General features: G+C 41.8%; 1 pseudogene; it reads left to right on the top strand.

Moving 5' to 3' along the window:
- The first annotated feature begins 1,790 nt into the window (after positions 1–1,790).
- Positions 1,791–2,480, top strand: LOC101600695 (annotated as a pseudogene).
- Positions 2,481–19,274: the final 16,794 nt, after the last annotated feature.

The raw sequence follows: 19,274 nt of genomic DNA, 5'->3' as shown, positions 1-19,274 counted from the left end.
TAGAATACCTAAAGATAGAGGAGGCTGCAATTCTGAGCCAAAGGGTCACTTTTATCTCTTATGAGAAGCCTCTTCTCCTGGTCATTTGTGCCACTGACTTTACACCCACTGAGGTGTTCTGGCAGGAGAGGCCCCTCTTCTGGGTCCATTTACCTGCTCCACCACTCAGAGTCCTTACCCCTTACACCTCATGGGTAACAGAGTTAATAAAAATTGGACATGATCAAAGCAGAAAAATATTTGGTAAGGACCCTGATAAAATCATTCTACCCTACTCCATTTCCCAAATACAATGGCTAATACAAAATGATGATGGATGGGCAATATCTTGCACCTCTTTTCAGGGATCCCTTGATAACCACTACCCTGCTAACAAACTTCTCCACTTTCTGAGAATTCACCCATTTGTTTTTCCTACATTAACCTCTCCCCGACCTCTTCCCCATGTGCCCCTAGTTTTCACTGATGGCTCCTCTACTGGAGTGGCAGCCTTCACTGTAGCCAATCAAACCACTTCCCTACAATCCCCATTCCCCACTGCTCAACTGGTGGAACTTTTCACTGTTTTACAGGTTTTTCAACAACTTCCAAATACCTTCTTTAATCTGTATACTGATGGTGCTTATATTGCTCAATCCATCCCGTTAGAAAATGTGCCATACATAAAACCCACCACAAACGCTACCCCTCTGTTTTTCTCCATCCAGCAATACATACATTCTAGGCAACATCCTTTTTATATAGGCCATATTCATGCTTATTCTGGGCTCCCTGGGCCTCTAGCCACAGGCAATGCCATGACTGACGAAGCCACCCAGTTTGCCTTCCTTGTTAAGCTCGATCCTGTGGCCCAGGCCAAAGCAGCTCACTCTGTACATCATCTTAATGCTCAAACCTTGCGTCTCCTTTTTAAAATCACTAGGAAATAAGCTTGCCAGATAGTCAAACGATGCACAAACTGTGTCACCCTCCTACCCATTCCCCACTTAGGTGTAAATCCTAGAGGTTTAATTCCCAATGAGATCTGGCAAATGGATGTAAAACATGTTCCCCCATTTGGTAATCTTAAGTACCTCCATGTTACTGTGGATACCTTTAGTGGATTCATCTTTGCTAGCCTTCATGCTGGAGAAGCTTCAAAAAATGTCACTGCTCATGTACTCAATTGCCTTGGTGTCATGGGAAAGCCCCAAATTATTAAAACTGATAATGGTCCTGGATATACTGGAAAAAAATTCCAAAATTTCTGTCATAAATTACAAATTAAACATATTGCAGGCATACCATACAATCCCCAGGGTCAAGAAATTGTTGAGGGAGCCCATCAAACTATTAAACACACCCTCCAAAAGTTAAATATGGGGGATTTATATTCTATAAAAGGCTCTCCAAGAAATATCCTTCATCATGCCCTGTTTGTCCTAAACTTTTTAACCCTTGATACTCAGGGAAATTCAGCTGCTGCTTGCATTTGGTACACAAATACAAAAAATACCTTTGCGATCGCCTTCGGCCCAGCTCACTGCAGCTGCTCAGTAGAGCAGCTAGGGCGCTCGGTCCTCCCGCCCGCTGCCCAGGTGCTGGGTGTAGCCGGGGACACGGAATATCTTCGCCCCCTCCCCCCACCCGTGCAACTTGGAGGTGTATTTGGGGCTGTGCAGGGGTTAGCTGAGGAATTCGAGGACCCAGGGTCGCCCTGGGTGTATCCACCCCTCACTTCCTGGCACCCAAGCTGCTCGAGCCCCTGGGTGTTTTCCCTGTCCCTGCCATCTCCCGGTCCCAGGCCCAATATGATACTGACCAAAGCCCAGTACAACGAGATAGCCGAGTGCTTAGTGTCCGTACTGCCCACCAGGCAGAGCCTGAGGAAGCTGAAGCAGAGGTTCCCCAGTCAATTGCAGGCCACCAGAAACATATTAAAAGAACACACGCCGAACATCATACTTTGGAAGTGATTGAAAGTTATTACCAGAGGTACCTGAATGGAGTGCTGAAAAATGGAGCTGCCCCAGTGCTCCTAGAGCTGGCCAATGAGGTGGACTATGCACCCTCATTAATGGCTCGGATTATACTGGAGAGATTTCTATAGGAACATGAACAAACTCCACCCTCCAAGTCTGTTATAAATAGTATGCTACGGGACCCTTCTCAGATTCCAGATGGAGTTCTAGCAAATCAGGTCTATCAGTGCATCGTGAATGACTGCTGTTATGGACCGCTGGTGGACTGCATGAAACATGCCATTGGTTATGAGCATGAAGTCCTGTTGAGAGACTTGCTTCTAGAGAAAAGCCTGTCGTTCCTCGATGAAGATCAGCTCCGTGCAAAGGGTTATGACAAAACACCAGATTTTATTTTACAAGTACCAGTTGCTGTGGAAGGGCACATAATTCAACTGGATCGAAAGCAAAGCCTCATTTTGTGATGAATGTAGCCACCATGCCTACCTGCATGGCCAGTTCTGGAGCTACTGGAGGTAGCATGAAGACATATCAAAGTGCCATTTTTCAGCTCTCTAATGCTTATAATCTTCATCAGCACTTTAGAATGCTCTAAATTTTCTGCTTAGCTCACCAGAAGAAGCTTGGCATGAGATTGGAGAGCACAGCTCCGTCAGTTGGATTACAGTCCCAGTAGTGGTGCAGTGTACAAGCGCCATACAAACTATATCACAACTTGCCTGTCTCACTGAAATGATCCGTACAAAAAGAAACAAGATCCAAGAGATATAACTAGCTTTAAGTCTTTCATGGAATGATTAAAAAATAACTCTCAATTGTTTCTTTATATATCTAGAAAAACATATTCATAAACTTGGAATGCTAAGTATTCATTTGTTTTATGAATATCTTAACACCATTAAATAAGACTACCTTCAAGTTAGAGCACATCAAAGTTGCATCAAACTTTATGAATGGTTGCTGCAATTTTAGACTCTTTAATATGTAGGATAAGCTGGTTTAAGGGCTTCTGGGAAATTGTCCAGGTCACCGAAGCACCCCAGGATTTCCCTTTGCCTTTCTCTAATCAAAAACAGAATGGAAAAGTTTGGCAGGTTTGACATTTTTCATGTTTTACTTTAACAGTGACATCAGAGGTTCACAGTTCGCCAGCCTCATATTGTACTTTCTTTAACAGTGACATTTGAGGTTCAGCTTAAAAAGAAGTTAAAGCAGCTTCTTCAAGAAGACAGAGGTAGAAGGGGCTGGACCTTGAGGCACCATTATTGAGTGCATCACCTGCTGGCCCTGATGCCATTAAATGGTCTACAAAACACATTGTTGAAACAGTCATTGAATATGATGGTGTGAGTTCTGAACACCTAAAAATTATAGTTCATTTTGTTAGACATGAGAGTGTCATTGTGGCATAACATAAAAAAATTATGTTACATCATGAAGTGCCCTTCCCTTGTAGTGACATTAAAAATGTATGGGATGAGTGACTTGACACCTGGCAGTTCTATAAGTTGAGATAAAGATTTAAATACAATCATAAAATGGGTATGTTAGAGAGAATCTCTGCTCTTTATGTATTTTAAATTTTTTACAAAAGGCAAACAAAAAGTCAGGGAAATGTCACTCAGTCTTGTTCAAAAGCGTTGTTCTTAATGTGAATGTAAAAATAGAATATTTTATATCTTCCAGTATTTTATGTTTATAATATCTGTTTAAAAATCATAAGATATAAACTAAAATTTGTTTTCAAAAACTCTCCAAAGTTTATTAAGAGAAATTAAGTCTATACTCAGTCACGTTATGTTAATGTGGTAGCACACTCAGTATGTTCTAGTGTAGTGAAGAACTAAAAACTCTGAACACTTATTTTAAATAGGACAGAAACCTATAAGAATACTTCTTTGAGCTCTGGAAAGTATATAATTCCCACATAGAAATGTAAATCTTTTTGTGTTTTATTTCAAATTATGGAAACTTATAATTTCAGATTTATCTTCCTGGCAAATGAAATTTTAAACATTTGGTAGTTTGAATGTATGTCCCACATAAACTCGGGTGTTTTATTAAAGCTTGTAGCTTGGGTCTCCAATCTCCTTGCTCAAGGAGGTATTACTGAGATTGGGGGTAGATTCTGGAGTCCAGCCTTATGATGTCACTGAGGGTGGATCTGAATTCTAGCCCAAAGGTATACAGAGAGGTTTGAGCTCTGAGGGCCCCTGCTTGCTGTCAGGTTTATTCTTGCTGCCTTTTCTTAAAATTTATTTTAATTAATTAATTAATTAAAAAAAAACTACCTTTGCCAGGACTTCTGGTTAAGATGATGGCGTAGGTCCACGCCAAAGCAGCCTAGGGGGGAAAAAAAGACCAAAAAACTCAGCAAAATATGCACTTTTACTAAAAAGTGAGGTGTATAGGAAATTGAAGTGGCAGTGGAGAAGTAGAAGAGATCCAGAGCATCCAGATCCCGCACAGGCAGGCAAAAGCGGCTCCAGTAGCTCCGCCAACCATGGCGGCAGGGCGGACCAGAAAGCCGCCAGGCTCGGTTCCAGCTGCAGGAAAAGCCAGGCGTGGGAGTTTCCACTCACACCGGTGCTCTCTGCAACTCAGGAAACATGAAGGGAGAATGGCAGTGAGCAGCGGAGGAGCAGACCACGAGGTAGAAGAACACGTGGAACAGCAAGAGAACCAGAGCAGCTGTGGCTCACTCCCCTCCCCCACCACCTGAGCCCAGCTCTGGCGAACAAAGCAGCGGTCCCAGGACCCGGCCACACCAACTTGAGCCAACAGCGGGACCCAAGCAGGAACAGAGTTCAGCAGCAACATGAGTGGCTCCGGCACCGGACACAGCGGCCCCAGCAGTAGCAGCTCCAGTCAGGGCAGAGCGGCAGACCAGCAGCAGCAGACCCAGGAGTGGAAGCAGCAGCGGATCCTGCAGCAGCAGCTTCAGTGGCAGCAGCGGCAGTGGACACACCAGCAGCAGCTTCAGCAGCAGTGGGGGATCCAGCAGTGGCAGCTACAGCAGCAGCAGAGGCAGCAGCTGCAGTGCGCCCAGCAGCAGCAGCTTCAGCAGCAACAGCTAGAGACCCAGCAGCGGCAGCTTTGGCAGCAGCAGTTCCAGCAGCAGGGGTGCTGATCTGCAGGGCCACATTTGCCAGGCTCGGTTTGCAATGCAGGAAAAGTCAGTGCCCATCTCCAGAAATCAGAACAGCAGCCCGACAACCCAGGCAGCAACTTGACTGAGACCGAAATGATCCAAGGTAATTGGGATTGCACCAGGAAAGGGTCTCACTAGGTCACAAGATGACTTGGATCCCTCAACAGACCAGAAATCTTAACCTCTTTGTTGATACAGGATCTGGTCATTATAATAACTACTGTGGCATACATACTTGGGGCTCTTTTTGATTGAATGTGTACAGTGTTTAGTTAAATTTTAGAATCTACCTGTATTTTATTCCACTCAGCCTGCTTGAATACTCCCATAGCAGGGAAACTCAACCCCTAGGAACACCTTTGTAGATACTCTGAGAGTCTTAAGAGCCACACCTAACATGTTAAGCTCCTACCCTGAAAATATATAACATCAAATCAATTGATACAGCTAAGAATACCCAGCTAGCCAGAAAATCCAAACATTAACTTAATCCAAGATGCAAAAATATATACATTATAACACAAGAAACACTAAAAGGCAAGACGATAAAAATCCACCTAAAAGTATTAATGCATCAGAAATGTACTCCAGTGAGAACAAGTTAGAGGAAATGCCTGAGAAAGAGTTCAAAAGAATGATTATAAATATGTTGAAAGAGGTCAAAGAACAAATCAAAACAATCAAAGAAGAAATCAAAGAGGAAATCAAAGGAATCAAAGAAGACGCAGTACACCAATTTAATGAAATAAAGAAGGCAATACAAGACATAAATAAGGAAATAGAAATAATAAAGAAAAAGCAGTCAAAATTATTAGCAATTAGCAGTTAATGAAATAAAAAAACTCTGTAGAAAATCACACCAGTCGGATGGATGAAGGAGAGGACAGAATATCTAAGCTAGAAGACCAGGTGGTAGATCTAATACAGTCCAACAAAGAGAAAGACAAACTTATAGAAAAGTATGAGTGGGAATTTCAAGATATTCAGGACACTATGAAAAGATACAATATAAGAATTCAGGATACTAGAAGGAGAAGAATTCCACTCCAAAGGCATAGTAGGCGTCTTCAACAAAATCATAGAAGAAAATTTCCCCCAAATTGGGAAAGAGGTGCCAATGCAGATACAGGAAGCCTTTAGAACACCAGCCAGAGAAAACCTGGAAAGAACCTCTCCTCGCCATATTATAATCAAACTTCCAAACACACACACCAAAGAAAAAATATTGAAAGCAGTTAGAGAGAAAAATCAAGTTACCTACAAAAGCAAGCCCATCAGGATTACAGCAGATTATTCAACACAAACTTTTAAAGCCAGAAGGGCTTGGAGTGATATATTCCAAGTTCTAAAAGATAACAACTGTCAACCAAGGTTACTATACCCTGCAAAGTTATCCATTCAAATAGATGGAGAAATAAGGACATTCCATGACAAAAGCAGGTTAAAGGAGTATTTGAAGACAAAACCAGCTCTACAGAAAATACTTGATAGAACCCTCCATGCTGAAGAAAAGGAAAAGCACACATATAAGGAACCTAGAAAAAACAAGCAATACTCAAATACTAGTTAACACAAGAGAGCACAGGTAGAAACGGAACCACAAAAAAAAATGGCAAACATACATACACACCTTTCAATAAAACCTCTTAATATCAACGGCCTCAATGCCCCAACGAAAAGACAAAGGTTTGCAGGCTGGGTTAAAAAGCAGGATCCTACAATTTGTTGTCTCCAAGAAACTCACCTTTCTACAAAGGATAGACAGTATCTTAGGGTGAAAGGTTGGAAAGGTTGGTGTTTCAAGCAAATGGGCCTAGAAAACAAGCAGGGGTTGCTAGCCTAATATCGGACAAGGTAGACTTTTAGTCCCACGTTAGTCAAGAAAGATAAGGAAGGTCACTTTATATTGATTAAGACACACTCCAACAGGAGGACATTACAATCCTAAACATATATGCACCTAACATGGGGGCTCCCAAATTCGTCAAACAAACACTATTAGAACTAAGGTCACAGATAACACCAAACACAGTGGTGGTGGGTGACTTTAACACCCCACTCTCATCAACAGACAGGTCATCCCGAGAAAATATAAACAGAGAGGCATCTGCACTAAATGAGGTCATAGAAGGAATGGACCTAACAGATATATACAGGACATTTCATCCAAAGGCTACAGAATATACATTCTTTTCAGCAGGACATGGAACATTCTCTAAAATAGACCATATATTAGGACACAAAGCTAATCTTATCAAATTCAGGAAAATTGAAATAATTCCTTGCATTCTATCTGACCATAATGGAATTAAACTACAAATCAGTAGCAAGAAAGGCTATAGAGCATACACAAAATCATGGAAACTAAACAATACACTACTAAATGATGAATGAGTCAATGAAGAAATCAAGAAAGAAATCAAAAAATTTATAGAGTCAAACGATAATGAGAACACAACATACCAAAATCTCAGGGACACAATGAAAGCAGTTCTAGGAGGTAAATTTATAGCCTTAAGTGCCTATATTAAGAAATTAGAAAGGTCACAAGTAAATGACTTAATGCTTCACCTTAAAGCTTCGGAAAAAGAAGAACAAGGCAAACCAAAAATCAGTAGACGGGAAGAAATAATAAAGATTAGGGCAGAAATTAATGAAATAAATGAAATAGAAACAAAACAAAACAAAAAAAACCAATCCAAAGAATTAATGAAACAAAGAGTTGGTTCTTTGAAAGGATAAACAAGATTGATAAACCCTTCGCAAATCTGACCAAAAGAAAGAGAGAAGAGACACAAATTAATAAAATCAGAGATGAACAAGGTAACATCACAACAGATTCCAGAGAAATTCAAAAAATCATAGGGACATACTATAAAAGCATATACTCCACAAAGTATGAAAATCTGAAAGAAATGGATGATTTCCTTGATTTATATGACCTACCTAAATTAAATCAAAATGAGATTAATCACTTAAATAGAACTATAACAAACATGGAGATCCGAACAGTTATCAATAATCTCCCAACTAAAAAAAGCCCAAGCCCAGATGGCTTTACTGCTGAATTTTACCAGACCTTTAAGGAAAAGCTAACACCATTGCTTCTTAAGCTTTTCCAGGAAACAGAAAAAGAAGGAATTCTACCAAACTCCTTCTATGAGGCCAGCATCACCCTGATACCAAAACCAGGCAAAGATAGAACAAAAAAAGATAATTACAGACCAATCTCCCTCATGAACATAGATGCAAAAATTCTCAACAAAATATTGGCAAACAGAATACAAGAGTATATCAAAAAGATCATTCACCCTGACCAAGTAGGCTTTATCCCAGAGATGCAGGGATGGTTCAACATACGCAAATCTATAAATGTAATACATTACATAAACGAGTTGGAGGACAAAAATCACATGATCATCTCATTAGATGCAGAGAAAACATTTGACAAAATCCAACATCCCCTCATGATAAAAGTCCTACAGAGACTGGGAATAGAAGGAACATATCTCAATATAATAAAGGCTATTTATGACAAGCCTACAGCCAACATATTACTAAATGGGGAAAAACTGGAAGCGTTTCCATTAAAATCAGGAACAAGACACTGGTGTCCACTGTCCCCACTTTTATTTAATATAGTACTGGAAGTCTTAGCCATAGCAATAAGGCAAGAGACACATAAAAGCGATACAAATTGGAAAGGAAGAAATCAAGTTATCATTATTTGCAGATGACATAATTCTATACATAAAGGACCCTAAAGACTCTACTAGCAAACTGTTAGAGCTGATCAAAACCTACAGCAATGTAGCAGGATACAAAATAAATACACAGAAATCAGTAGTCTTTATATATGCTAACAACAAACACAGAGAGGATGAAATCAGAAAATCACTCCAATTCACAATTGCATCCAAAAAATAAAAAATAAAATAAAGTATCTTGGAATAAACCTAACCAAGGAAGTAAAGAATCTCTACAATAAGAACTTTAAAAAACTCATGCGAAAAATTGCAAAAGACACTAGAGTGGAGAAATATCCCTTGTTCCTGGATTGGAAGAATCAATATTGTGAAAATGGCAATCTTACCTAAAGCAATGTACATATTTAATGCAATCCCTATCAAAATTCCACAGGCTTTCTTCATGGAAATAGAAAAAACAATCCAAAAATTCATTTGGAATCACAAAAAACCTCGAATATCTAAAATAATACTGAGCAACAAAAATTATGCTGGTGGTATCACCATACCTGATTTTAACCTATACTACAGAGCCATAGTAACAAAACCAGCATGGTACTGGCACAAAAACAGACATGTAGATCAGTGGAACAGAATAGAGGAGCCAGATGTAAGCCCAAGTAGCTATAGCCACCTGATATTTGATAAAAATGCCAAAAATACTCACTGGAGAAGAGACAGCCTCTTCAGCAAATGTGTTTTGAAAACTGGATATATATCTGCAGAAGGATGAAAATAGATTCTTCTCTCTCACCATACACAAGAATTAAGTCCAAATGGATTAAAGACCTTAACATCAGACCTGAAACTCTGAAACTGCTAGAGGAAAAAGTAGGGGAAACCCTTCAACATATTGGTCTTGGCAAAGACTTTCTGAATACAACCCCAATTGCTCAGGCAATAAAACCACAGATTAATCACTGGGACATCATGAAATTACAAAGATTTTGTACTGCAAAGGACACAGTGAAAAAAGCAAAGAAGCAACCTACAGAATGGGAAAAAATCTTTGCCAGCTATATATCTGATAGAGGATTAATATCTAGGACATACAAAGAACTCAAAAAGTTAAATAATAAGGAATCAAACAAGCCAATCAAAAAATGGGCTATGGAGCTAAATAGAGCATTCTCAAAGGAAGAAATTCGAATGGCATATAAGCATCTAAAAAAATGTTCTACGTCACTAGTCATCAGGGAAATGCAGATTAAAACTACATTGAGATTCCATCTCACTCCTGTCAGATTGGCCACCATCATGAAAACAAATGATCATATATGTTGGTGGGGATGTGGAAAAAGAGGAACCCTTCTACACTGCTGGTGGGAATGCAATATGGTCTAGCCATTGTGGAAAACAGTATGGAGGTTCCTAAAACAGCTAAAGATTAATCTACCATATGACCCAGCTATAGCACTCCTAGGCATATATCCAAAGGATTCATCTCATTTCCTTGGAAGTACGTGCTCAACCAGGTCTATTGCTGCTCAATTTATAATAGCTGGGAAATGGAACCAGCCTAGATGTCCCTCAACTGATGAGTGGATAATGAAGATGTGGCACATTTATACAATGGAGTTCTACTCAGCAGTAAAGAAAAATGAAGTTATGAAATTTGCAGAAAAATGGATGGACCTGGAAAGGATTATACTAAGTGAGGTAACCCAGGCCCAGAAAGCCAAGCGCCACACGTTCTCTCTCATATGTGGATCCTAGCTACAGATGATTGGGCTTCTGCGTGAGAAGAAAAATACTTGGTAGCAGAGGCCAGTAAGTTAAAAAGGAGACATAAATGGAAGAGAAAGGAAGGGAGGAGGATACTTATTAGGTTGATATTGTACATATGTGAGTACAATGATTGTAATGGGGAGGTAATATGATGGAGAATGGAATTTCAAAGGGGAAAGTGTGGGGGTGGGGAGGGAGTTACCATGGGATTTTTTTTATAATCATGGAAAATGTTAATAAAAATTTAAAAATTAAAAAAAAAAAACCTTTGCCAAAGCCATATGGAAAGATCCTTTAACCTTAAAATGGAATGGCCCAGACCCAGTATTCATTTCGGGTCAAGGATCAGTATGCTTGTTTGACACTAAAGAAAATGCTGCGAGATGGCTGCCAGAGAGACTTACAAAAACAAGTTGATGATCCTCCAGTGACATCTCACATATCCAGGGAAGAAACACTTCCCTGAGAGAATCTTCTTTTTCCCTAATGGGACAAAGCTGGAAGGACCTCAAGACGACTCTGCCCTGGAGGACACAACTAACCTACTGGAGAGACTGACTCCTGTTCGCACTGTGTTTGGCATCATTGAACCATCCCTGGAGGATACAGGCTCATCTGGCCATCGAGGACACATAGTTCTCTATTGGGCCCTCTGTGTCTGTGTTGTGGTCATGTGTCTATGTGTTGCTCTCGCTTTAACCCTGCAAACGCTTCTTTCTAGACATATATAACATAATGACAACCTTCACCTGGTGCCCGCTGCTACTGCTACATCTTCCAGCCACTTGGCCCTCCACATCCTCATTTGCCTGGCAATTCTATCTCACAGAAAACTGAACCACCTATGATCAGGCAAAACAATTTGGACACTTTTGGCTACTGCCAACTGTCCGCCCACAGGCTATGCCAAGCCTATTTTATTAAATTTTACAGACTTTAAACATTACCAAAATAAGGTTGCTCCCATTCTGTGCTTCCTCTTCGATCAGAAGCATGACAAATGAAAAACTCATTATATTAAGGAGCATCAGATGCCCTTGGCACTGATGTTCCATTTGGACCGCCTCTGTCCCTGCCGGTGGTCAAATCCTGGACACCGGATGGTCTGGCCACAAATTCTGGCACACTAACAGTGGGTATTCCCTCATCATCTGGGACCCCTGGGACTCACACTGGACCTCCATGGTCCAAGGGGCCATGTATATGAGCAAAATTAAAAACTGGCCCTCTAGCAAGATCTATATTTGGCACAGCTATATCCAAGTTCAGTCCATGGTATACTCCAACATACTACAAGCTGAAAAGGAACTCTCCTCATGGCTATCCTCTGCCTCCCACCCCTTCTTTTGGCTAGCCCTGCTCACAGAAGGCCTAATAGTTGCTAAAATGACAAAAACTGATAACCACTCTGCTTGTTTTCTATGCACCACCCTTGGGCGCCCCCTCTTACGGCTGTTCCTTATCTTGCTCACCTTAATCTTTCCTCTACTCCAAGGCATCCCATTAACCCCATCCCAAAAGTTCCGTTATTTTCTGACTTTCTTCGTGATAAATTCCCATTTTGCTATGGAGGCAACTCTTTCCTCTGCAATAGGACTCTCTCCCTTAATTCCTCCACACTCTATGCCCCTGAAGGCTTCTTTTTCTGGTGTAACAAAACTCTCTACAAAAATATCTCCAGATCCCTCTCTGACCAACTTTGCCATTAAGATACAGCCTTTACAGGTCCATTATCACAGGTTGGAGCTGGTGGATTGAGGCATTGCCACTTAAGACCTACCACCTGCAGCTGTCACTCTCCCTTGATCTTACATTCTGTACTTATTTACTATACTGCTATCCTCTACACCTCTGCTATCGCTGCGGTCTACCTGTCATGGCCAAATAGCTACCTCTTGACAGGAGCTACATGAGGATCCATACCTATGCATGTCGGCTCACAATAAAGTGAGTGTGATATGGGCACCAACGTGGGTGTGAGGCAAAGCACTGCAGGGGAAGGTCCCTATCTGACCACTTCTGGATTCCCTGAGAGGTATACCTGGCTTGCATGAAGGTTGGTACCATAACTGTTATCACTAAGTCCATGCCTCGCTCTCTGGCCACATAGGCCCTGCCTCCCCTCCACAAAAGGTACCAAGGGCCAAAGATTGTGGGAAAAAGACATCCCACGGGAGGAGTCGGGTCCCTACTCCCCCTGTTGGTTAATGCCCACCGCTGCAAAGCGGGCCTCCCCCTCTTTTTATATAAAAGAAGGGAGGGGCAGCACATAAAAAGCCCTGGTGTGACTATTTGTTCTCATTCTCATTCTTTCTCTCTCTGCTTACAAATAAATCAACTAATTTAAAAAAAAAACTACTGACAGAGAACAGGGATAGCAACTACCACTGGATGGCTGAGTACAGGAAAATTCAATGATTGAACAGACTGAAAAAAAGAAGACAGGGCCCAGGCGTGGTGGCACATGCCTTAAATCCCAACACTCGGGAGGCAGAGGTAGGAGGATAGCCATGAGTTCGAGGCCACCCTGAGATTACCTAGTGAATTCCAGTTCAGCCTGGGCTAGAGTGAGACCCTACCTTGGGGAAAAAAAAAAGTCAGACATGACAGACACCTCAGCAGAGCCCAAATGTCACTGCTCCCAAGAAGCCTTTCCTGGTTATCCATCAACAAAACCTTTCCCTTCCCTGCCACATCAGCTACACCTCAACCAACTAGTAAAGGCATTACTTAAATCCCCTCAGTTCCCCTCACACAGAATCTAGCAGAACCTTTAAGATATGGGTACTGTGATGGTTTATACTATCAACTTGACCGGAACTAGAATCACCTGTAAGGGCTTCTCTTGTTTGAACTAATTAAGGTGAAAGATCCACCTTAACTGTTAACAGCAGCACTCCATGTGCTGGGGTCCTGGACTGTGCAAGGAGAGAGCCGGCTGAGCAGCAGTGTTCACCACTCTGCTTCCTCACTGTACTGAAATGACCAGCTCTTCAAGCTCCTGCCACCTTGCCTTCCTCACTATGATGGATTTTAACCTGGAACTATAAGGCAAAATCTTTCTTCCCTTAAACTGATATTAGTCAGGTATTTTATCCCAGCAACAAGAAAGTACCCAAGAAATCACTGTGGAATAAATAAAGATATATGGATTTTCTAAAATTCCTGCCAAGTGTAGTTTATTATTCTATGAAATTCATAAACTGCAAGTTTTATAAGAGAGGAGGGAGGAGGAGGAGAGAATGGGTGCACGAGTGCCTCTAGCCACTGCAAACCTACTGCAGACACATGCACCACCATGTGCATCTGGTTTATGTGGGTACTAGGTAACCAAACCTGCATCCTTAGGCTTCGCAGGTAAGCACCTCAACAGCTAAGCCATCTCTCCAGACAAAGCTGTGAGTTTTAGCACCCACTGTATTAGTGACCTTTGCATGGCTATGACAAAGTACCTGACAGAACAACTTCAAAAGGACTTATTTTGGCTTACAGTTTCAGAGGGTTCAGTCCCTCATGTTGGGTGGGGCAGAGCAGTTCACAACAGGTCAGGGAGCATAGAATGAAACCCAAAATGGCCTGGAATAGTATACTTCCAAGGATCACCCCTAATTCATCTTCCTCCAACTAAGTTTCACCCCTCAAAAGTTTCCAAAACATCCCAAATTAGTGCTCCCAGCTGGAGACCAAGCACTCACAACATGAGCCTGCAGGAAACATTTCAGATTCAAACATAACACCCACCAATTTCAACTCAAAACAGTTCCAGAAAACAAACTACTTGCAAACATTCACACTTCTCAACACCCTGTATTCTAAAGGCAACAAAGGTGGAAACTCTTCACAAAACACTGTCAATTAAGCAGATCCTGGTTTATAATATTATGAAGTCTCAATACCTCTTACTTCCCTAAAAACAAGCTAACAGCTCTTTAGGATTTTGATTTCCCAACTTTGGCGGCCGGGGGGGGGGGAAGGTTAATATTTTATTTCTTTGAGAGAGGGACACATCATGATAGATAGATGATAGAGAATGGGCATGCCAGGGCCTCTAGCCCCTGCAAACTCACTGCAAATGCATGCACCAACTTGTGCACCTGGCTTACATTGGTACGGGGAACTTAACCTGGATCCTTTGGCTTCGCAGCAAGCGCCTTAATTGCTAGGCAATCTCTCCAGCTCCACCCCCCCCCTTTTTAATGTATCAAACTATTTCCAAGGTAATGACTTCTAAAAGAATTCCACGCTAAACAGCTGAACTTGTATTCTTTTAATATTTTATTTATTTGAAAGGCAGATTAAACTTATATTCTTGAAGGAAGCAGTAACTGGGCATGTTTATGGTGCTTAAATCACAAATACAAAGCAAAAAGTGTCACTTCAAGAAAATAAGTGTGAGTGTCTGAGAATGTTCACTCTGCAAATAGAAAAACACATTAGGCAAGAGACCTTTATAGAACACTAACCCATTAACCAAAGCAGCAGCCTCTGAAGCCTCCTCTTTGATAACCCAGTTTCCTGCAAGGGAGGACTATGCTTTTTATTGCAATTTCTACCTTTAATTCATACTCCAAATCATTACCTCCTGGCTGCTGCCTGTCCCACAACCCATCCTACTGAAATCACTCCATACACTAGTGACTTGGTTACAATGAATGGCTACCAGCAACCTCTCCTTTCATGCTGTCCATCACTGCTGTCTACTCCCTTCCACTGTCCTTGGCTTCCACAGATTGTCCTTCCCTTTTCCATGCTGCCTATATGGGACAGTGAGACCCTGGCCAGAGTCCTTGGCACTCTTCTCTCTTCACCTTACAGTTGTCCACCAGCTCACTGCCTCTCTGGTGGCTTTCAACTCTCTCTGAAGCCACCCACTGCTCCATCTTGAACCCTTTCTACTCATGTCCATGCAGGGTGATGAGTCACACAAATGTCTTGGTAATGCAAGCTCCACAAAGCCAAAGCCAAAATCCCTTCTTTCCCTGCAGCTTGCCTTCTGTGGGCTTTGTGGTCAAATGATAGATACCACCACTGTTGATCCAAGTCAGAAGTCTAGGAGTTATCTTTACTCTGGCCTCTTCCCTATCTCACATTCCACAAATGGTCACATTCCATCAGCTGGACCTGACAGCCATCACCAGATGTCCCTTTGTCCATCCTGTGACTGTCTTAATACATATCCCATCACCTCTCCAGGATCCATGCTCCAGCCAGTTAACCATTCTCCTTCTGGATGTGTTCCTTGTGCCCTCAAAATCACTCCATCCCTACTGTTATCCGGTTATCCTGAAATGCATATTATGTTTGGGCAATCCCAAGCATAGGAAATCTTCCAGGGATGTGAGATGGCTTAGTGGTTAAGACATTTGCCTGTGAGGCCTAAGGACACAGGTTTGATTCCCCAGTACCCATGTTAGCCAGATGCACAAGGTGGCACATGAATCTGGTGTTCATTTCCACCTGGTATGCCAGTTCTCTCTCTGCCTCTCTGCCTCTCCACCTCAAATAAAATACTTAAGAAAAAAAAAAAAAAAAAAAAAAACCTGCCCAGAGCTGCAAAGATCACAATCCTAAACAAAGAGGAAGAGGTGTATGGGGATCGGCCTTGTACACTTTCAGCCTCAACTTCCCCATGCTACCTCCAGTTTCGTTAACCTCTTCCTCACACTCACTTTTCTCATGCTCACCCTTCTTGCTCTGCCTGAATGAATCAACCTACCCATTCTATAGAATACAGCTCAAAGAACACCTCCTCTGGGAACCTTAGGAGCTTCCTAAGACCAACTCCTCTGGAACCTTGTAAGACTCCAGATTGTCTGAACCTTCAGTTTCTAAGTCAGTGCTCGTTGAACTGTTAGAATCAATGAATCATGTACCTTGTGCCTAAAAGTCAAGAGTTCTCACTGGGACACAGAACACTGCTAGTCCAAGGAGCTTAAGGCACAGGCCACAACTCCAGACGTCATGTCCAGCTTGCAAGTAAGCTGGGCAGCTCTTTGCTTCCACTGAGTATCAGGACCCCAAGCTAGATGCGCTATTTCCCTTAACCTTCACCTTCTGTCTCTGGTCTCCACTGATAATCTCCACATGCAATTTTCCTCCTGATAATGCAAACTGTAACTCATGTCCCTGTTTAATTCCACCTATATCCCAAAAGTTCTTTGGAGAACACTGCTACCTTCCTCCATCCCTTTCTTCAAACAGTAGGACTCAAACCTGCAGGAACTGTGTTCTTTGTGGGTTTTAAGCTACTGTTACAAATTATTATGGAAAATGTAATTAAGTCAAAAAAGTAATCATCCAGGCATCAATGTACACATTCTTTATGGTTTTACAAAATGGCTACATCATGATCACCCAAATAAAAATGCCATCAGTATTTATTCCATGTCAAAGTTCTCTAATAAATCATGGGTGGGGGGAAGGAAGGAGTAGAGGGGCCTGAACCTGTGGTAGGGGCTCGCTCATACTAAGCTCCCTGCCAATGAACTGTACCTCCAGCTCTGACACAATGCATTTAACAAAGCTTCTGGTTGCGGCTGTAAATCAACCACAGAAGGACTTGCCCAGCATGGTCATGGTACTGCCCTGAATTCTGCCTCAGCACTGTGCAAAACCACCACAATAAAGAAAAAAGAAGAAGAAAAATCTCCTAAGCTTACAAATTTTTCCTACAGACTATTATAAAAATTTTATAAGGACAGTACTTTTTTATAAGGTGTCAATTTGTCTAATGGTTCCTTGGAGTGGTAGATGATTAGAAAGGCCAGTGCTCAGACAAAGGAACACAGCCCAGCAGCAAGCATGACACATTCTTATGTCCATGTCACACTTATCCTCTAAACAGGTTCTTCCAACTTATTTTTATGTATCATTCAATAAAAATACTTATTTTAAACCAATGTTGTGCTAGGCACTCTGGATACCAAACCAAACAATGTACCTGCCCTCCTAGAGCTAACAATCTATGGAAGAGATACATGCCCAACACCTACACCACCAGAAACTCTTTTTAAATTTTTTTACTTATTTACTTAGTTATTTATATTTATTTATTTATTTGAGAAAGAGAGGGAGAGAGAAAAAGGAAGAGGCAGATAGAGAATGGGCATGCCAAATGAACTCCAGACACGTGGCCCACTTGTGCATCTGGCTTATGTGGGTACTGGGGAATCGAATCTGGGTCCTTAGGCTTTGCAGGCAAGTGCCTTAACCACTCAGCCATCTCTCCAGCCCCACCACAAATTCATCACAAATCAGAGTTAAAAAGGAAAAGTATGAGGTCTCAAAGATCATAAGAACTTTGTAATTGGATACAACCTAAAGAGTCTGGAAGTTTCCATGAGGAAACCATGCTGGGAACTAGAGTTTTCTGTTGTTACCTTAGGTGATCAGGTTAGAAAATATACTGGAGAGATATCCTAAGTGAAGGGAACAGTGAGGACAAAGCCCTTAAAAGGGTGAGGCACATAACTCACTGGAAAACATGTCACAGCTCCGGGGCTGGACCACAGCAGCAGCAGTGAGCAGCTTTCTGGCTCTCCCTCCCGGCTGAGGTTCATACTCACTAGACATGGGCTACAATGCTCACTTATAGTCAAAGCCTAAAACCAACAAGTCAGTAACAACACAATAAGCCACCAATCAGAAAAAAGGATATAGAGCTACTCTAGGTAAGGAATGTACTTCCAACCTGTTCCATAACTTTTGTTGTTGTTGTTCTTAGGGAGAGAATGAAGTCTCTCTAGCTTTTTAAAAAAATATTTTTTTTTATTTATTTTCAAGCAGAGAGAATATGATCTTTTAAACCCAGGTCATTAGGCTTTGCAGGCCAGCATCTTAACTGCTAAGTGATTTCTTAGCCCTCCACACCTTTTAAGCATGCACTATTACACAGGCCATGTACTTCAAACAGCACATGTAGCTATGACAATGGTTTAATTTTTGCCATGTAAAATATCTGCAAGCCCAGAGATAGCCAGGCCCATGAAAACCTTAGCACTAACATAGCATCTACTAAGGCTCAATCCATTGGAAAGACTGCAATTTTTCAGAAAACTTTATGTTTATATGAGACAAAAAACAAATGTCCCATCAAGCTGCCTTTTAAGTACTTATGTCTTTGCCTGTGGATTATTGCTGCTATTACATGTGGCCAGCAAAGGTTCTTGTGACTACTAAGAAGACTCAAAGGCTGAAGAGATGGCTTAGCGGTTAAGTGCTTGCCTGTGAAGCCTAAGCACCCGGGTTCGAGGCTCGGTTCCCCAGGTCCCACGTTAGCCAGATGCACAAGGGGGCACACGCGTCTGGAGTTCGTTTGCAGAGGCTGGAAGCCCTGGCGCACCCATTCTCTCTCTCTCCCTCTATCTGTCTTTCTCTCTGTGTCTGTCGCTCTCAAATAAATAAATAAATAAATAATTTTTTAAAAAAGACTCAAAACTCAAAGTGCTAAGAAAAGTGACTGTTGGGTGCTCAGCACTAAATGAGACATCTGTATCATACCCTCCAAGGTTCAGGGAACACTGTAGAAGAGGAGGTGCAAAGAATTTAAGAGCCAGAGGGTAGGGAGGAATGCTTTGAAACTTGGTCTTTCAGACATGAAGTGGCCATTACATTCATGACCACACAGCAGCTATTGGGTCCAATAACATTCTATCATCAGTAGAGACGATGGAGAAGGGCAATAGACAG

This window comes from Jaculus jaculus, chromosome 11 (genome assembly GCF_020740685.1).
Source record: "Jaculus jaculus isolate mJacJac1 chromosome 11, mJacJac1.mat.Y.cur, whole genome shotgun sequence".
NCBI classification, from domain to species: Eukaryota; Metazoa; Chordata; class Mammalia; order Rodentia; family Dipodidae; genus Jaculus; species Jaculus jaculus.
Note: the sequence above shows the minus strand (reverse complement) of the source record. Positions and strands in the feature narration are given on the sequence as shown.